This window comes from Pinus tabuliformis, chromosome 1_2 (assembly GCF_031772625.1).
Source record: "Pinus tabuliformis cultivar Carrire ecotype Pingquan chromosome 1_2, CPIR1, whole genome shotgun sequence".
In the NCBI taxonomy this organism is placed as follows: Eukaryota; Viridiplantae; Streptophyta; class Pinopsida; order Pinales; family Pinaceae; genus Pinus; species Pinus tabuliformis.
In genome coordinates, this window is record NC_142298.1 from 1273491245 (window position 1) to 1273507848 (window position 16604).

Sequence of the window (16604 nt, forward strand, 5' to 3'; positions counted from 1 at the left end):
TCCACACACAACAAGCCAAAAACAGAAACAAAAACATTGTTTCTCAGGTCAAAGTAAAGCAAATAAAGAAATCAAGTCCCCAGCGGAGTCGCCATTTTGTCACACGGAATGAGTCAATCTTGCGGACAAGATTGACCTTCCTAGAATCTAACGATATCTAGTGACAAGCAAGCCAATCAAAAGCTATCTTTCTCTAAATATGCAATATATAAACAAAGGCAAACAAGTGTTTTATGCCTACCTTAGGTCTAATGCAAGTTTGTGGAAGCCTAGCTCCTTTGTTCCAAATGAGCTCCCTTGTAGTGAATCTACAAACACAAACAAGCAAACAAATTAAATAGCACCTGAAAAGCCAAAATCATAAAGCATACTTATCATGGTGATCAAGGAATTTATGAAACAAATGACATAAGACAATTTGTTGAGAAAAATGAATCTGATTGTATTACTTCAAATCAAAGAAGAACTTTACAACCTGTGCCTTGATGTTGTACAAGCTCCTCCCAGGGTCCAATAAGAAGTCTCCTCTACTTTGACAAGTTTCAATCTCTTCCCAATGAAGCCAAAAGGTATGTGATCTCTCCTCTCAATCTTAACTAGGAAGTTTCAATTCCACCAGCATTTACCCTAAAAAATGTTCAGCTTCTAACCTCCTTAACAACCAACCCAATGCCTTAATTTATAGTGCAATGGAGGAAAGTTACTAGGTCCTCCTTCAAAGGGATAAAGCCCTCCTTCAAAGGGATAGTGCCTTTTTGACTTTCACAGGGGTCCACACCCACTCCTTTAGGGACAGAGCGAGCAGGTCCACAGGTAATGTGAACAGGGGGTGCAGGATCACAGGCAACAGTGAGAGAAGTGCGGAGCCAGAGCTTTGTTGATTTTCAATGTCTTTCTCTCATTTTCAAAGCTTGACTTGAAGAGATGAGGTCTGAGACTTGCTTAGGAGGACAGTACAAGTGATGATAGACCCATACTGACTGCAAATAGTCATGGTGACGATATTTTTGTGTAACAAAATGAATGACCTTTTCCTCCTTTGCCTCCTTTACTCTAACCCTAAGTGACTTTTGGGGAATCCCTAAATCGAATGGCTGAAATAGATTGAGATCTAGGGCTGAGATTAAATGCTCATTTAAATCTCACTTTCTATTTTTTAATTCACCCCACTTTAATAAAGACCCACTTACTCATTTATTTCCAAAGTCACTTTTCCTTTCTAATTTTACATTGACTTTATTAAAGTCACTTTAAAATTAGATTTTAATGACTTTAGCACTTAAAGTCACTTTTAAATTAGATTTGACTTTATAAAAATTATAAAGTCACTTTAGGAGAAAAATTAAATTCTTTTGGACACTTTTCCCTAGGCCAAAGATCAAAGCCTTAGGGAACCACCTATCCTCTGGTACCAAATTTCAACACTCCCTCTTACCGAGGAAGGTGTTCCTCACCACACCCATCTTGTCTCTGAAGTAGAAATGCTTGCCCCATGGTAAGGATTTGGTAAGAATATCTGTAACCAGCTCATCAGTGGGAATATACTCAAGCTTCACAACTCCCTTCTAAACATAGTCTCTGATGAAATGATATTTGATCCCGATATGCTTTGACCTGTCATGAAATACTGGATTCTCCATGAGTTTAATGCAACTCTGATTATCACAGTAAATCACTGAAGGTCTCAACGGCTGACCAAATAAGCCAAACAACATCTTGCGAAGCCAAATGGCCTCACAACTAGCTAGACTGGCTGCCATATACTCTACTTCCGTTGAACTCAATGCTACTGACTGCTGCTTCCGGATGAACCATGACACTACTGCCGAACGCAACCCAAAACAACACCTTGAAGAGCTCTTACTATCAGAAGCACAACCTGCCCAATCAGAATCAGTATAACCTACCAATCTCACTCCATCCCCCTACCTGTAGTCCAGACCATAATCCACTGTCCCCTGCAAGTACCCCAAAATGTGTTTTGCAGCCACCCAGTGAACCTTCCTAGGCTCACACATAAAATGACTCATCGTGTTGACTTCAAAACAAATATCTGGTTTAGTGTTGACCAAATACATCAAGGAAAAAATCAGCTGCTTGTACAATGTGGGATCCACCAACTCAGAATCTGAAGCATGAAGCTTCTTCCAGTTGGTGATCATTGGTGTCGACATGGGTTTACTATCCTCCATGTGGAATCTGCCAAGGACGTCCACAATATACTTCCCCTGCCCCAGGAAGAAATGCCTCTCCCCCTGCCACACTTCCAAACCCAAAAAGTAATGCATCAAGCCGATGTCCTTCATCTCAAACTCCGCCACAAGATCCCTCTTGCAATGCTCTATGAGTTTCTCTGCACCTGTAATGACCAAGTCATCCACATACAACACCAGAATGAGAGGCTCCTCACCTATCACAATATAGTAAAGGTTCGGATCTACCTCACACTTTGTGAAACCCATCCCCTGCAAGTATGTATCTATCCTAGAGTACCAAGATCTGGGAGCTTGCTTCAGGTCGTAAAGGGCCTTCTTCAGTCTGCACACATGGGACTCCTTCCCATGCACCTCAAAGCCCTGTGGCTGCTCAATGTACACCTCCTCCTGTATGAAGCCATTGAGAAATGTAGTCTCCACATCCATCTAGTGGATCTTCCAACCCATCTCTGCTTCTATCGATATAATGGAGCAGATCGAAGTATATCAAGCCACGGGAGCGAAGGTATCTTCATAATCAACTCCCTCTACCTAGGAGAACCCTCTAGCCACAAACCTGGCTTTGAATTTCTCAATGCCGCCATTTGCAGCATGCTTTACCTTGTAAATCCATCTGGAAGTAACCACGGATTTTCCCTCAGGCCTCGGCACCACCTCCCAAACATCATTCTTCGTGATAGAAGAATACTCTTCCTACATGGCCTCTCTCCAGACCTGCTGGCCAGCTGCCTCCTCATAGTTAGAAGGCTCAGAGTCAAGGATGTTGGTAGCCATTTCCATATAGCTACAAAACCTCTCAGGTGGTCTACTCTCTCTAACCAGCTTCTTAGGCTTAGTAACAGATGTGGCATCTCTCAAGGTGTCCTGAAGCCACTTGTGCTTCCTCTTCCCTGACCGTACTTCTCCCATTGGAGAATGAAACTCCTCCTCATCATCATCATCAGGAGCTTGAACTCATGACTGTCTGTCTACTATCCTTCTTCCTACACCTGAACCTGTAGAAGTTGAGGTACCGTGTGAACTGTCCATCAATGGACTCCCTAGTGAATTGCTCTGTGGACTGCTCTGCATGCTGCCCAGAGCACCACCCCTCTAGCTCAGCGAGCCACTACTCATTGACGGACCTGACATCCCCATAGATGTACCTTTGAATCCTCCTGATCCCTACCGATTGGATCCCTGCAACTGACTCAACTACTGCTGAGGGTCTGGCTGATCCAGATACTCTAACTCCCATGACCTCCTAAAGGCCCTGTCCTCCTCAAACTTCACATCCCGCCTGACAACAACTTTCCTCTGTGCAGGAATGTAAATCTGAAAGGCCTTTGAGGTCTCACTGTAGCCCACAAAGATACCCTTCTCTACCGTGGGCTCTAGTCTGGTCCTCTTCTCCTTGGGTATGTAGGAGTATGTAATGCACCCAAAGATACGAAGATGACCAATATCAGGCTTCTTCCTAGAAAACGCCTCCTCTGGAGTCATGTGCTCCAAGGTACGATGCAGACTCTTGTTCTGCAAATAAATAGCTGTGTTGCAGGCCTTTGCCCATAAGAACAATGGCAACCCTTGATCATGTAACATGGCTTTTGCAGCCCCTCCGATGGATCTGTTCTTCCTCTCCGCAATCCCGTTCTGCTGGTGGTTGTAAGGAACAGTGAAATCCCTCCTAATGTCTGCCTCCGCACAATAGTCAACAAACTCTCCAAGGGTGTACTCTCCCCCATTGTCCGACCTCAGGGACTTGATCTTCTGACCTGTCTGTGTCTCCACAAGAGCTCTAAACACCTGAAACCACTTGAAGACCTCACTCTTGGTTTTCAATAAATAAATTCAGGTCCTCCTGGAGTGATCATCAATGAATAAAACGTAGTACTCATATCCACTCAAGGAAAGATGAGACATCCGACCACTCACATCGGAATGAATCAAATCAAGTATCCCACTCGCTCTATTGTCACTGCTGGGAAAAGGGGATTTGGCAAACTTACCCATCGCACATCCTCTGCAAGTATCAAAGTGATCAGTATTGAAATATGGTACACCTGTAGTGATCTCCCGCAAGGTCCTCAAGGCTCCATGATACACATGCCCCATCCTGTGGTGCCAAATCTCACACAGCTCAGAACTGCTAGCCTTGATGTCGGTACTAATGCTCAATGCCAAAAGGGGCTGGAATGCAAACTTGTACACCTTTGAATGGTATACACCTATCACTCTAGTTGAATCAGCTGGAGTGCCCCTGGGATACATCAACACTTGTCCTCCCCTGAACAGTACCTCATATCCTCTGTCCTCTAAAGCTGAGACAGATATGAGGTTCTTCCTCATCCCTGGCACATAAAGAACATCTGACACCTTCAAGGGAGGTTTGGACTCCCTTTGAAATGTCAGTGTCCCCACACCGACTGCTCTAAGAACTCTATCATCACTGAGTACTACCTCTATATTAGTTCCACTCTTTGAAAGCTATTAGAAGTACTCACGGACCCCTATCATGTGACGTGAAGCCCCACTCTCCACATACCAGATACCCGAAGATGCTCCGTTAATCAATGGAAAAGCATGCTCCCTTTGAACTTGTGTGGTAGGTGATCTTGCACTGGAGGACTCACATGCATTGAACCCAAACTCCCGGTCAAAACGATCTACAAAGTCCTCAACCTCTGCTGAAGCGGCCAAGCTCTGGTTCTTCCCCTTCTTCTTCTTCTTCTCCAGACACACAACTACATAGTGTCCCATCTTTTGACAATTCCAACACTTCACCTTGGAATAGTCCTTCTGTGTGTTACCCTATTTACCTTTACCTTTGCCTTTGCCCCCACCATTTTTTGCCTCCTGCCAACAATGCTACATCCTCATCCCGCTCAACTAGCTTGGCTACCCCAAGCTAACCTTTCCTCATCTTTGTCTGAATGCAATCATCCCAAAACCTCTCCCATGTGGGAAGGGTCTCACGTGTACAAACCCCATCAGCAAAGTTCATCCATGAACGAGGGAGGCCATTTACTGTAATCCACACCAACTCAGTGGGTGGAATGACCTCTCCAACTATTACCAACTCATCTCTCACATTAGTAATCTTTGTGAGATATCCAGCTGCACTATCATTACCCATCTTAATGGTCTTCAACTTCTCCTTTAGGACCATTTTCCGGTTCTCATTAGTACTTTGGTAGAGATTGGACAATGCTATCCACATCTCATGGGCATTTCTCTTTCCTCTCACATGAGGAATGCAATGGTCTTTGACTCCGTCTAGAATCAGTCTCTTACCCTTGTTGTTATTTCTATTATAAGCAGCCAACTGAGTAGCATCAGTAGGCACAACAACAAGGTTCTGTGTGGTATGCACCATAATGTCCCAAACTTTTGCCTCCTCAAAGATGCTCTGCATTCTCTCCTTCCAAATGCTGTAATTGGTATGCCCATCCAACCTATCCTCCACCCTCAATCCCAATGACATCCTACTGTCCTAAAACTGAAAAATAGCACTGTTGTAGTAAAGATAAAACTGTTGTTTGTGAAAAATCAGCTTGCTGGATTTTTCTGAGTGAAAAATCAGTAGGCTGTAATTTTCCTCCTTGCTGTCCCACGCTGTACTTCAGCACTCAAGATCTGATACCATGTAAAAATTTCTCATTTCCCACCATGGTTTTAAGTTTCACCTTATTTCTCCAAAAATAGTTAAATGCCCTTTCCCATATCCATACATTCAACAACAAGAAAATAAATTTTGCTGAAAACAGAAATTCTAGAAATATAACAGAACGCTAGAAAATGCAGAAATAAATATCAACACATACAAACAACCATTTAACACAATTAAACACAGTGGTTTTTGGTCATGGTGACCCTGGAAAAACCCCCTACAACTCTTGGGGAAAACCGGTTCGAAAGCTCCTTCTTATTTCTGGAAAATGATTTTATAGTAGGAGAAATATTCAGCAAAAAATCAGCAAGCAAACTTTTACAACTTATCTTGTTTTCTGTGCCTCATAGCCAACTGGAAAAACTTGCAAACAACAAAACAGAACAACAATAAATGTTGTACGACCTCCTCGATTTTTGTGCCCAAATTTCAGCCTTAAATGCTACTGTATGGATTGCCTAGAAAAGCATGTCTGCTGCCATAAATGTTGTTATACAGTTTTCCTCGATTTCCATGTAGAAAACAATAGTACAGATGTACGGATTTATACCTAGAAAAGCATGCCAAGGTATAGCCACTTGCTATACAGCCTCCCTTGGAAAATGTGCCAACAAACTTCAGATTTTCTGCTTCTCGATTTATGTGCTAACTTGCTGTACGACCTCCTTGGAATCTGAACCAAAACTGCTATATGGCCTTTCTAGAAAATCGTGTCCAAAACCTGCCTTTCACTGTGTGTTAACTCAGCTGTACGGACTTGCTGAAACACTACCTTGGAATGGGTGCCAAGCTGTTGCCTCCTTCTCGTCACTGTCAAAAAATCTCCCTTGCTCTCTTGCTCTCCTTCTCTCAATCTGCTCATGAAGAATGAATGACCTTTTCCTCCTTTCCTTCCTTTAATCCAACCCTAAGTGACTTTTGGGGAATCCCTAAATCCAATGGCTGAAATAGATTTAGATATAGGGCTGAGATTAAATGCTCATTTAAATCTCACTTTCTATTTTTTAATTCACCCCACTTTACTAAAGACCCACTTAGTCATTTATTTCCAAAGTCACTTTTCCTTTCTAATTTTACATTGACTTTATTAAAGTCACTTTAAAATTCGAATTTAGTAACTTTATCACTTAAAGTCACTTTTAAATTAGATTTGACTTTATAAAAATTATAAAGTCATTTTAGGAGAAAAATTAAATTCTTTTGGACACTTTTTCCTAGGCCAAAGATCAAAACCTTAGGGAACCACCTATCCTCCAGTACCAAATTTCAACATTGCAGATTCATATTCGGCGGGAAATGTAGATGATTGTAGATCTATAACAGGTTATGCATTTAGTCTTGGATCTGGGGTGATCACTTGGAGTAGTAAGAAGCAGAATACAGTCCCCTTGTCCTCAACAGAAGCAGAGTATCAAGCTATGTGTGCAGCAACATGCGAGGGAGTTTGGTTACAGAGACTTCTCCAGGATGTTGGGGAAGAAAAGACAGTCACAACGACAAGCAGATGCAGCAATCAATGTTCAATCAAGCTAGCCAACAATTCAATGTTTCACAAAAACACTAAACATATTGATACACAATTCCATTTTGTTCAGGAGAAAGTGCAATCTAAAGAAATTCATCAGGAATATTGTAATACATGTGATAAAATTGCGGAAATTTTCATTAAGCCCCTTGGAAAAGTAAAATTTCAAATGTTTAGGGAGATGTTAGGCATATATGTGAACTCATTCTCCATTAAGGGGGAGTGGTGAAGATAATGGATAATATCCTAGAATAGGTAGAGTTGGTTCACGTAGCCTCAAGATAGGAATTAGTTTCTATTTCTTAGGATGTTGTTCTAACTTCCCTAAAACCATGTATTCTATTTAATGTGTAATGTTGATGAACAATGTAGAGCGTTCTATAGAGCAAGACTCTCCTGATTCAGACTCTCTTTTGTAGAGCTGACCAATGGGTTTTATTTTTAATACAAACATTACCATTTTTATCAAGAGAGAAGACTAAGTGGAGGCACCTACACACATAGTGACTCCCATAGAAGGGAGGAAGAGAAGAAAATTAGTTGAAAAAATAGCATAGGAATATTAGGAATAGGTTGGACCTCCTACTTCCTTCCACAAACACTGTAGGTCACCAGATAGATACATAGAAAACATGGCATTGATGACAAAATTAATATATTTGATCCATTTTATTTTGAAGAAGTAGCTTCTTAGTAGGTTTGGGTGGATGCCATGGTGGGGGAGTGTGACTACATAGTGAAGAATGACATTTCAGAGGTTGTGCCTAGATCTTATGGAAAAACTGTTGTTGGCTACAGGTGGTTGTAGAAGGTGAAGCATGCACATATGGTAGTGTGGAGAACTACAAGACCAGGCTTGTGGCTAAGGGCTTCTGATAGATTGAGGGGATTTATTATGAGGATACCTTTCACCAGTGGCAAGGTACTCATCTATCATAGCCATACCTGCATTGGTAGCATAGATGGGTTGGAAGATCCACCAGATGGATGTCAATACAACTTTCCCCAATGTAATGGTTGATGAAGATATCTACATTAAGTATCCAGAAGGGTTTGAGACCTTCAACAAAGGCATACATGTGTGTAGGCTAAAGAGATCTATTTATGGGCTCAAACAGGAACCTAAATCATGGTACACTTGTAATAATTCTTATCTTAGAGGATTTGAATTCACTAAGGGTGAGGTAGATTCCAAGCTATACTACATCATGGTAGATGCAGGTTGTATGTGTTATCACTCAGGTTGTTCCCTGCCTCCAAAAGGGAATACGGCTGAGGTAACCACTAACCAGTCTTTTAGTTGTAGGTTCTAGCCAACCTTCAACCAGAGAGGGCTCTCTCTTTGTAATTTAGCTTTGTTTTAAAGTGTTTTAGGCTAGTTATGATGCACAGAGTTTGATTTTTAAATTTGTTGGATGGTGATTTTAAATAAATCTGGGATGCAAGTCTAAAACAGTTTATACCATTGGGCAAGTGGGGTTAGTGAGGAGAGACTACTGAGAGTGTTCTCTTTGGTAAAGGGTAATGCTACAGAGCAAGATAATCAGTCTTGGAACAATTTTTAGATCTGGAAGTTAATGGAGTTTACGCCAGTGGACGAAGGGCAGTCAAGAATCCTTGATCATGCTGGCAGAGGGAGGGTGCTTGAATATTATCAAGGAGCAGTTAAGAATTCTTAAATAGTATTCAAAATGAAAGAATTAGTGAAAACAGGAGTAGCTAAGAATTCTTATATATGAGTAATCCTGAAGAAAACATAATTAATAGCAGAGATTGAATACAGAGTGTATTCAAACAAATTCTGGACTATTCTTTTTCTCTGTTACTAAGACTATGAAACATATATGAAATTTGCAAACACATAAAATATAAACTCAGGTAAGAGAAACTTATTGATCCATAGAAAGATGCAGGAATTCTGTAGCAGTTCCCAGAACATCAAATTCACAGTCAAACGGTCCAGCAACAGTGAAATTTGAACAGCCTTTGTATTAGACAGTCTCATAGTTACAGTGCAATCTAGAGAAAAAATCACCAACCCCAAATACATATTATGGGGAGGTATTTATATAAAAAGGGAGATACAAAATATCATGTAGATAAGTTCTGAAGCCATAACTTCCTTTACCAACTCTTTACAAGAAGTAAATGAGGGAAACAAATGCCATAGTAAATGTGGATATGCTGGCTTCTAATTTTTCAGAGATATTTGACATTTTCGACTGAGTAAGTCGGCTGGTAGCTGTGTCTTTACTTTGCATTTCCTGCGTTTGGTGCCTTGATGTTGCTTTCTTACTGTGTTGCTATCCTGGCCTTGTCATCAGTGCTTGGTTTTTCATTAACGAGTTGTAGTCACAATTTGACTTCTTATTTCTGTTGTTTTCACTCTTTGATAGGTGGCCCGTGCCTTTGACTTTGCTGACCTGTAGCTGATCAAAAGGAAACTGAAACAAAATTACCTCGGTAGAACCTCCAGCATTCCCTGCCACCAGTCCTCTGTAGGCAACTGATGTCTTTGTATTTTAATTAGTGTTTCATCAGTTCAGTATATCTATAAAAGTTGGCCTGGACCTCAAAAAGGTGATTTATCTCATGCTCAATGTAGAATAGATTTTCCAGTTTGTCATAAAGACTTTGTCCAGAGGGAGGCCCTGTTTCTTCTGAGGTGCTTGAGGATGTTGTAATTTGATTGGCAACATAATTATTTACCCTGTTGGCATATCGCGCATGTGTTAGCAGTCTTCCACTGCTGGTTAACAAGCTGGGTAATCCTTTGCTCTCGAATGTTGCAAATTTTAGTTTGAAGGCATTTACCTCTGCCTGCATTTCTTGGAATTTTCTTTCTAGAGTCTGTACAAAATTCCTCAGGGTCAGCACCTTTTTCACTATCAATATGGTTTCTGTCATGTTCTCGATATCTAGTGCTGCCAACTGCTCTTTGGTATGAGTGTTCAAAAATTGAATCATTCTATTGGCTTGCTCAGGCATATTTCCCAATGATGCTCTAGCCTTTTGAGTCTCAAATTGAGCTAAGCCTATCAATTCTATTTGCTCATGTATAGTCTGAATTGATTTCCATTGGTCAGTGATAGATTGGCCAATTTTGGCCCACAAAATTTTCTTGATTTCAGCTAGAGTTTTATCTAGAGTAAGGTCCTTCTCCAACTCCTTTATTCTTTTCTCCAAGGCCTTTACTTCCCTTGTCTTCTCAGCCACTGCCATTTTTTATTTTTCATAACTCACCTCAATCTTGGCTAATTTTTCTTTTGCTTCTTTTAATTCTGCCATTTGTAGTTCTAGAGCTTCTATTTCTTTCATCATTTCCTCCATACTCACGCTGGTTCCTGGTTCTGCTGTTGCTGAAGTTGAGGGTGGAGCTGAGGTACCTTCTATTGATGTTGGATCAGTAGAAGGGACTGTCGTGGTGACTGTAGGAGGAGCAGTTCCAAGAGTTAAAGCTGTTTGAGCCGGCTGAGAGGCCAACTCTCCCTGTTTTCCTTGCAGTGCTACCCCTAAGGCTTTCTTTGTTTCCAATAGTCTTTCATTCATCCTCATAAGTAAACTTACTACATCCTCCTCCTCTTTCTACTGGGCTAATTCTATGGTTTGAGGATACATTGTAGTTGACAGCCTGAGTTGTTTTCTGAGGGTCGCTATGACTTCTTCTTTCTTCTTATTTAAAGCCTGTATGCCCTTGGGATCATTGGGATCATGTCCCAGCTCCATAATGATCTCCTCCAATGATTTGATTCTATTGTACTTGGCTAGTGAGGAGGATTTATCCAATTCTAATTGGGCAGAAGTATTATGCAGTGAATTTTGCAATCTATGGGCCAATATTGCTTTATCTGCCAAGGTGGAGTACACCATTTCTCCAGTTTGTTTGAGTAACTCAATCTGGTCCATTGGGTGGATGTCTTTAGCAAGGACTTCCAGATTGGTCCTGATATAATTAGAAGCTGACTGGGGCTACTGTATTGTAGGCCTAAAATGACTGATGGTCATTTTCCATTCTTGGATATCATAGGCTGCCATTAGCCTCTGTTGATTAGTGGGAGCCATTCTTAGTAATTGGTTGTAGAGCTGGAACCTTACCGACTCATTTCTAGCCTTGATTTCAGTGAATGCCTTATTTATGTCAGAGCCTTGCTTGCTTTGTTGCTTGGTGGATGTAACTTCCACACCTTGTTGCCTCTCTTGCTCATGCTGAAATGAGCTAGCTGATGTTTCCAGGCTTGGAGGAATCTGCTGCTCGGTTGTTTCCTCACCTCTTTGATTGCTTGCTATCTCCTCTGTAAAATCTTCCTCAAAGTAGGGGTTCAACCTTTTCCTTTTCTCTCCTTGCTATTTTGTGGATGCCCCAGTGGGTGTCTCTTCCTCCCTGTCCCTTTTCTTGGGTCTTTCCTCATTGAGAAGAGTTTGTAAGACAGGGATTTCAGGTGCTTTTGCTTGTGTTAAAGGGGCTTGCCCTTGACCTTGTTCTTTTGTTGCATCTGGTTGGTCTGCCATTGTTTCCTGCTGGTCTGAATATTGTACTTCCTTGCCTTTAGATGTCCCTACAAGAGGAGTAGTCCCTCAGGCAGGTTGTTGTGAAGTTGTGGCGGATGATGTGCCCGCTCCAAGGTGTCGAGGCAATGTGAAAAACACCTGTCCAATAGAGTCTAGGTCAAGTGTCTTTTCAAACTCTTTCATTTCTTTTTCTAATCTCTCTTCTTCAGTAAGTTCTTCAACTAGTGTGCCTTCTATCCACTCTTGTTGATTAGCATATTGTTCAATATGAGGGATACTATAATGCGCATATCCTGTAAGCTTGTGTTTGTCCCTTCTAAAGCTTATTAAATGTTAAGGGTCATATGGTGACCAAAGAAAACTTTGTTTCAGCTTAATTTTGTCTCTCAGAATAGTGTCAGCCTCCTTCCATGCTTCTTCCCTTTTATTAAAGATAAAAGGGCCCAACTGGTGCCTTATTTTGAGCTGTGCCTTTTTCCTAACACCATAGAAATGAGTCAAATCTGAACTACTAAATTGCCGGTAGTATTCCAGGGCAAAGAGTCTCATAGGGACATACTTTGGCACCTTGTAGGGAGCTAATTGATAGCCATAGATCCTGATTACTGTGTGGTTTTGGTAAAAATACCCATCACCAATACTATATTCCTTTAAGAGGTGTAGGATTTTTTGCATTTCAGCAAAGATCCTGGCAGGAGGCGTTATTGACAACAAACAAGTGGCTGGATATATGAAAAGGTCAATAAACTCACAATATGTGTATGCGGAGCTACTAACATGATGGAATACTGAGGACCAAAATATTACAGACCTTCGCTCCCCCTTAGCATCCAATTTTTTAAGGGGAAGAGGGAAACTATCAGGTTGTTAGTACAACATCAAATGGTATATATATGCAGTGTATTTGAACACACTCTCTCTCTAAATTCATGAACTGCTCATGAATTTTGTTAGCTATATAGGTGGCATAATCATACTTGATAGCAGGGGGCTATCCTAGAGCAAACATGGACATCAAAGCAAAGACAGTTTCATCCATAATTTCACTTGTTCTGAATCCCAGAATGTAGGAAATCATGTCTATGAGCATTTTTCCAACTTCACTAAACCAGGCAAGGTGATAGGCCTGGAACAACAATCTGGTGGCATAAACAACTTAGAAATTCGGTTAAATTTTGCAGAGGACAACTTTGAGGCTTGATCCAGCAAATTTCTCATGGTGAGAGGGACCAAAGGCCGAGCTGGCTCAAAGTGGAGCATCTCATTTATAGACTAAGGGGTGATATAAAAAAGGAAATTTCTAGCAGGGTCCATCACTGCCCTTTGAGAAGGCTCATAATTAGCACAACATTGATGGGTGAGGTCTGGGAAGACATTCACTGAAGGTAGTAGTATATAGGCATATTAGACTCCCAGATTCTAAATATGTCAGTTTTGTTCTTGTGGCTATTCCTTATTTCACAAAAAGCTTGCAGGTGAGGCTTCTAACCCTCCATGTCATCAATCTGGAAATCCCTATCAGCAAGAGGTAACCAATCCAACTGCTTATGTGGTGCATTCAAGGGTGCAATGTTCAGGGCCACTGGAGCCTCCATTCTCAGTTTGTTGAATAACTTTTAACTTAAAGTTAGAGTTTCTGGAGTAATAAACAATAGAACACTATTTTTGTTTTTCCTTAGGAAATCAAAGAGTGAGTTATGTCCCCAGAAATTGTTGTCTTTTGATGAAATTCACAGTGGGCCTAGAATTTGTAGAGTTTGGGCATGAAGGTGGACAAAAATAGGGGAAACGGTCCTCTTTGGGAGTGAATTTTGACAAATTTGATTTCAGATGTGGATGTTCTTGAAATTTTTCCTGCAGAAATGGGCACAAGATACAAAGGAGTGGTCAATATGTAGAGGAAAACAAGCTTACAGGTTTTTCTCTGGAAGCAATAGTTACACAGTGACTTAGAATATCGAGGTTCGCAGAGAGTAGTGCATTTCACACAAATTCAATTCTTTTGGTAATTGCAACAGCTGTGTTTCGTAAAAACAGGGTTCATGGGTATCTATCAGGAAAATACCTGTTTTGCAAGTGACTGGAGTGAAATGTGGTTGCGGAGTGAGCTGAGGGAGTCAAGTTCGCAGGTTGACTTTCCTCGGGTGGCAGATTCAATGTAATTCCCATGCACAGTCTCGAAAAAGCAATGAATAGATAATAACAAAAGACATCACTTTCATGACTTTTAAACAAATTTGGGATTTTTTAGCCTTTTGGCGCTTTTTTATGCTGACATCATTATGACGTAATTTTTTCGCATAGCGAAGTACGGGTAGTGACGTGGCTGATGACGTGGAAGGGTGACAAGGTAGACACGGTGGATGGAATAGTGGTGGGGGCATTGATGCAGACGCAGACGTGGGGATGACATGCGGGCAGGGAGAACAAGCAGTAAATGGTTTCCATCAGATTGCTTTTGGTATGGGGGCGGTTTCTGTCAGAGCGGGCCTGATGCAATAGGAATGGGACATGCGTCCCCGCATACGGCGGCAAAAACCACTTTCCATCGGGAGCTAACGTGCAGGTGCAGGGGCAGCTCTGATATCAGTGAGGGCCGTTGGATCTACAGCGCCGGATCAGACGATTGACGGGAGAGGTAGGTGGCAGGGTTTTATGATGAGGGACCCGCCCATTATTTTAATTCTTAATAGAGTTTGGCGGGGTTATTAAATTTGGGTTAGGAATTTTAATAACTACGATTATTTGATTAATCAAATATTAATCAAATTCCAATGTTTGTTGTGTGGCGATTATGGTTATTCATTCAACCGGTGGTTAACGAATCCTAGGGTGACAAATGGTGGGTTATTATTGGTCCCAGGTGGACCAATGACTCTCGAAAGAAATTATATAGCCATATTAGGCCGGGGCGGGGTATTTACAATATTTTTGGGTTTTTGTGGATTTTTATACATAATAGGGGGAGGGGAAATATAGGGGATTTATATAGTAAATTTAGAATATCAATATGAATATGAGGGAGAAGCGCTAGGTGTATGAAACTGAATCACCTAGGCTTTAGGGTGTTAGGAGAAACAAAACTTTTACACAAGAAATGTGGCTTTTGGATCTCAGGCAAACCTGTAGTGTTAATTTAAGCTTTGATGGAAATGGAATGAAGTTAAGAGTTTTTAAGCAGATCCCAATTTCTTTAAGGGATGTTAGTGAGTGTTTGTTGTGAGGGAGGAGAGGGGAGGTTAGACATGCAACATTCGATCTGTCATCACACCTTTGCCATGGCATTAGAGATATCCATGAAGTAGATCATATTGAAAGAGATCACACTGCTGATAGACTTGCTTGTGCAACTTCACTCTAGTTACCCATTCTACAATTCCTAACATTTTTTCTTCATTTTGATTGGGTGCACTTGAACTTGCATACCCTGATTTTGCTCTTTTCTTTTGACTTCCCTCCTATCTAGATCTACCCTTATCTCTTCCAAGGCTCAGATTAAGCAGTTGAGACCCTTTGCTTCTCTACTTAGCTAGTGATCTGCCAAGCTTAAACTGTTTGGACAGACCTTCATTCTCTATTCTACAACAGGAAATTTAAATATGGACTGGCCCAGATTGAACTGTTGGGCCATCCATCAAGTGTGATAAAATAGTGTTTGCACATTGTGAACTTGCTTTGCACAAATAGGATAGTAGTGGCATTTTGACTGGCCACTTTTCTGGTCTTTCTTTGGGGTTCATTTTCTTTTTCTTTTTGTTGACCAATTCATTCTTCTTGCCCTTTGATTTTTCTTTTAGGGCATACTGTCTTTACATTTTTTAATTTTCTTTATCTATATACAAAATATGGAACCTTTACCACATGGAAAGGATGATCATATTTAGCACTTCCATAGTCAATCATGAGAAATGATACCTATTGGTATAGGAACCTAACAGTGGCTCCCCTTGGGGATGGATTTTCCAAGTGAAAAGCCAAGAACAGCAGGTCAGATGGCCTTTTTTTTAGTTTCTTGTTGTAATCTGAAACACACAACTGAAACACACAGTGAATCTTTGTGGCATATGTGCACTTCTCATAAGCTGATCTGTACAAAATTACAGCTCTGTTCTTGCTGTTTTTTCTAAATATTTATCATCATCTTTATAATTCCCAAGTTTTCTTCTTGATCTCTTTCGGTAAATTCACAATATACACAAAAGGTGGTGTAATTCCTTGATTTTTTCCTCAAAATCTGTTGCATCTTATTCCCTCTCTAATTGTTGTAATGAACTGCTAGAATAGACACTATTTATGTATAGTATATAGACCTATTATGTTGATCAAAGAGAATCAAAATAATTCTCGAGAATTCTCCCATTGACTGGGCCCTCCTCGGCTTCTGTGTCATCCAAACTCTTCAAAAAATAGGTGTTGTTACCTTGTACACCCTGAATAATATAAGGTACCTTCCATAGGAAATCAATTTTTCTATGCTTTCCTTTGTCTTCCCTCCTAGAGTCCCACCTCAGCACTTTGCTTCCTATGAAGAAATATTCAGCTTTTGTTCTTTTGTCAAATATCTTCTTGATTTTATCTTGCAGAACCTAAGTTCTCTGATATACTTCCTCTCTTGTTTGTTGCAATTGGATAGTTTGATTGACTCTCCTTTGAATATCATTAGGTTTTGCTTGTATTTATTGCAGCAATTTGGTCACAGGGATTC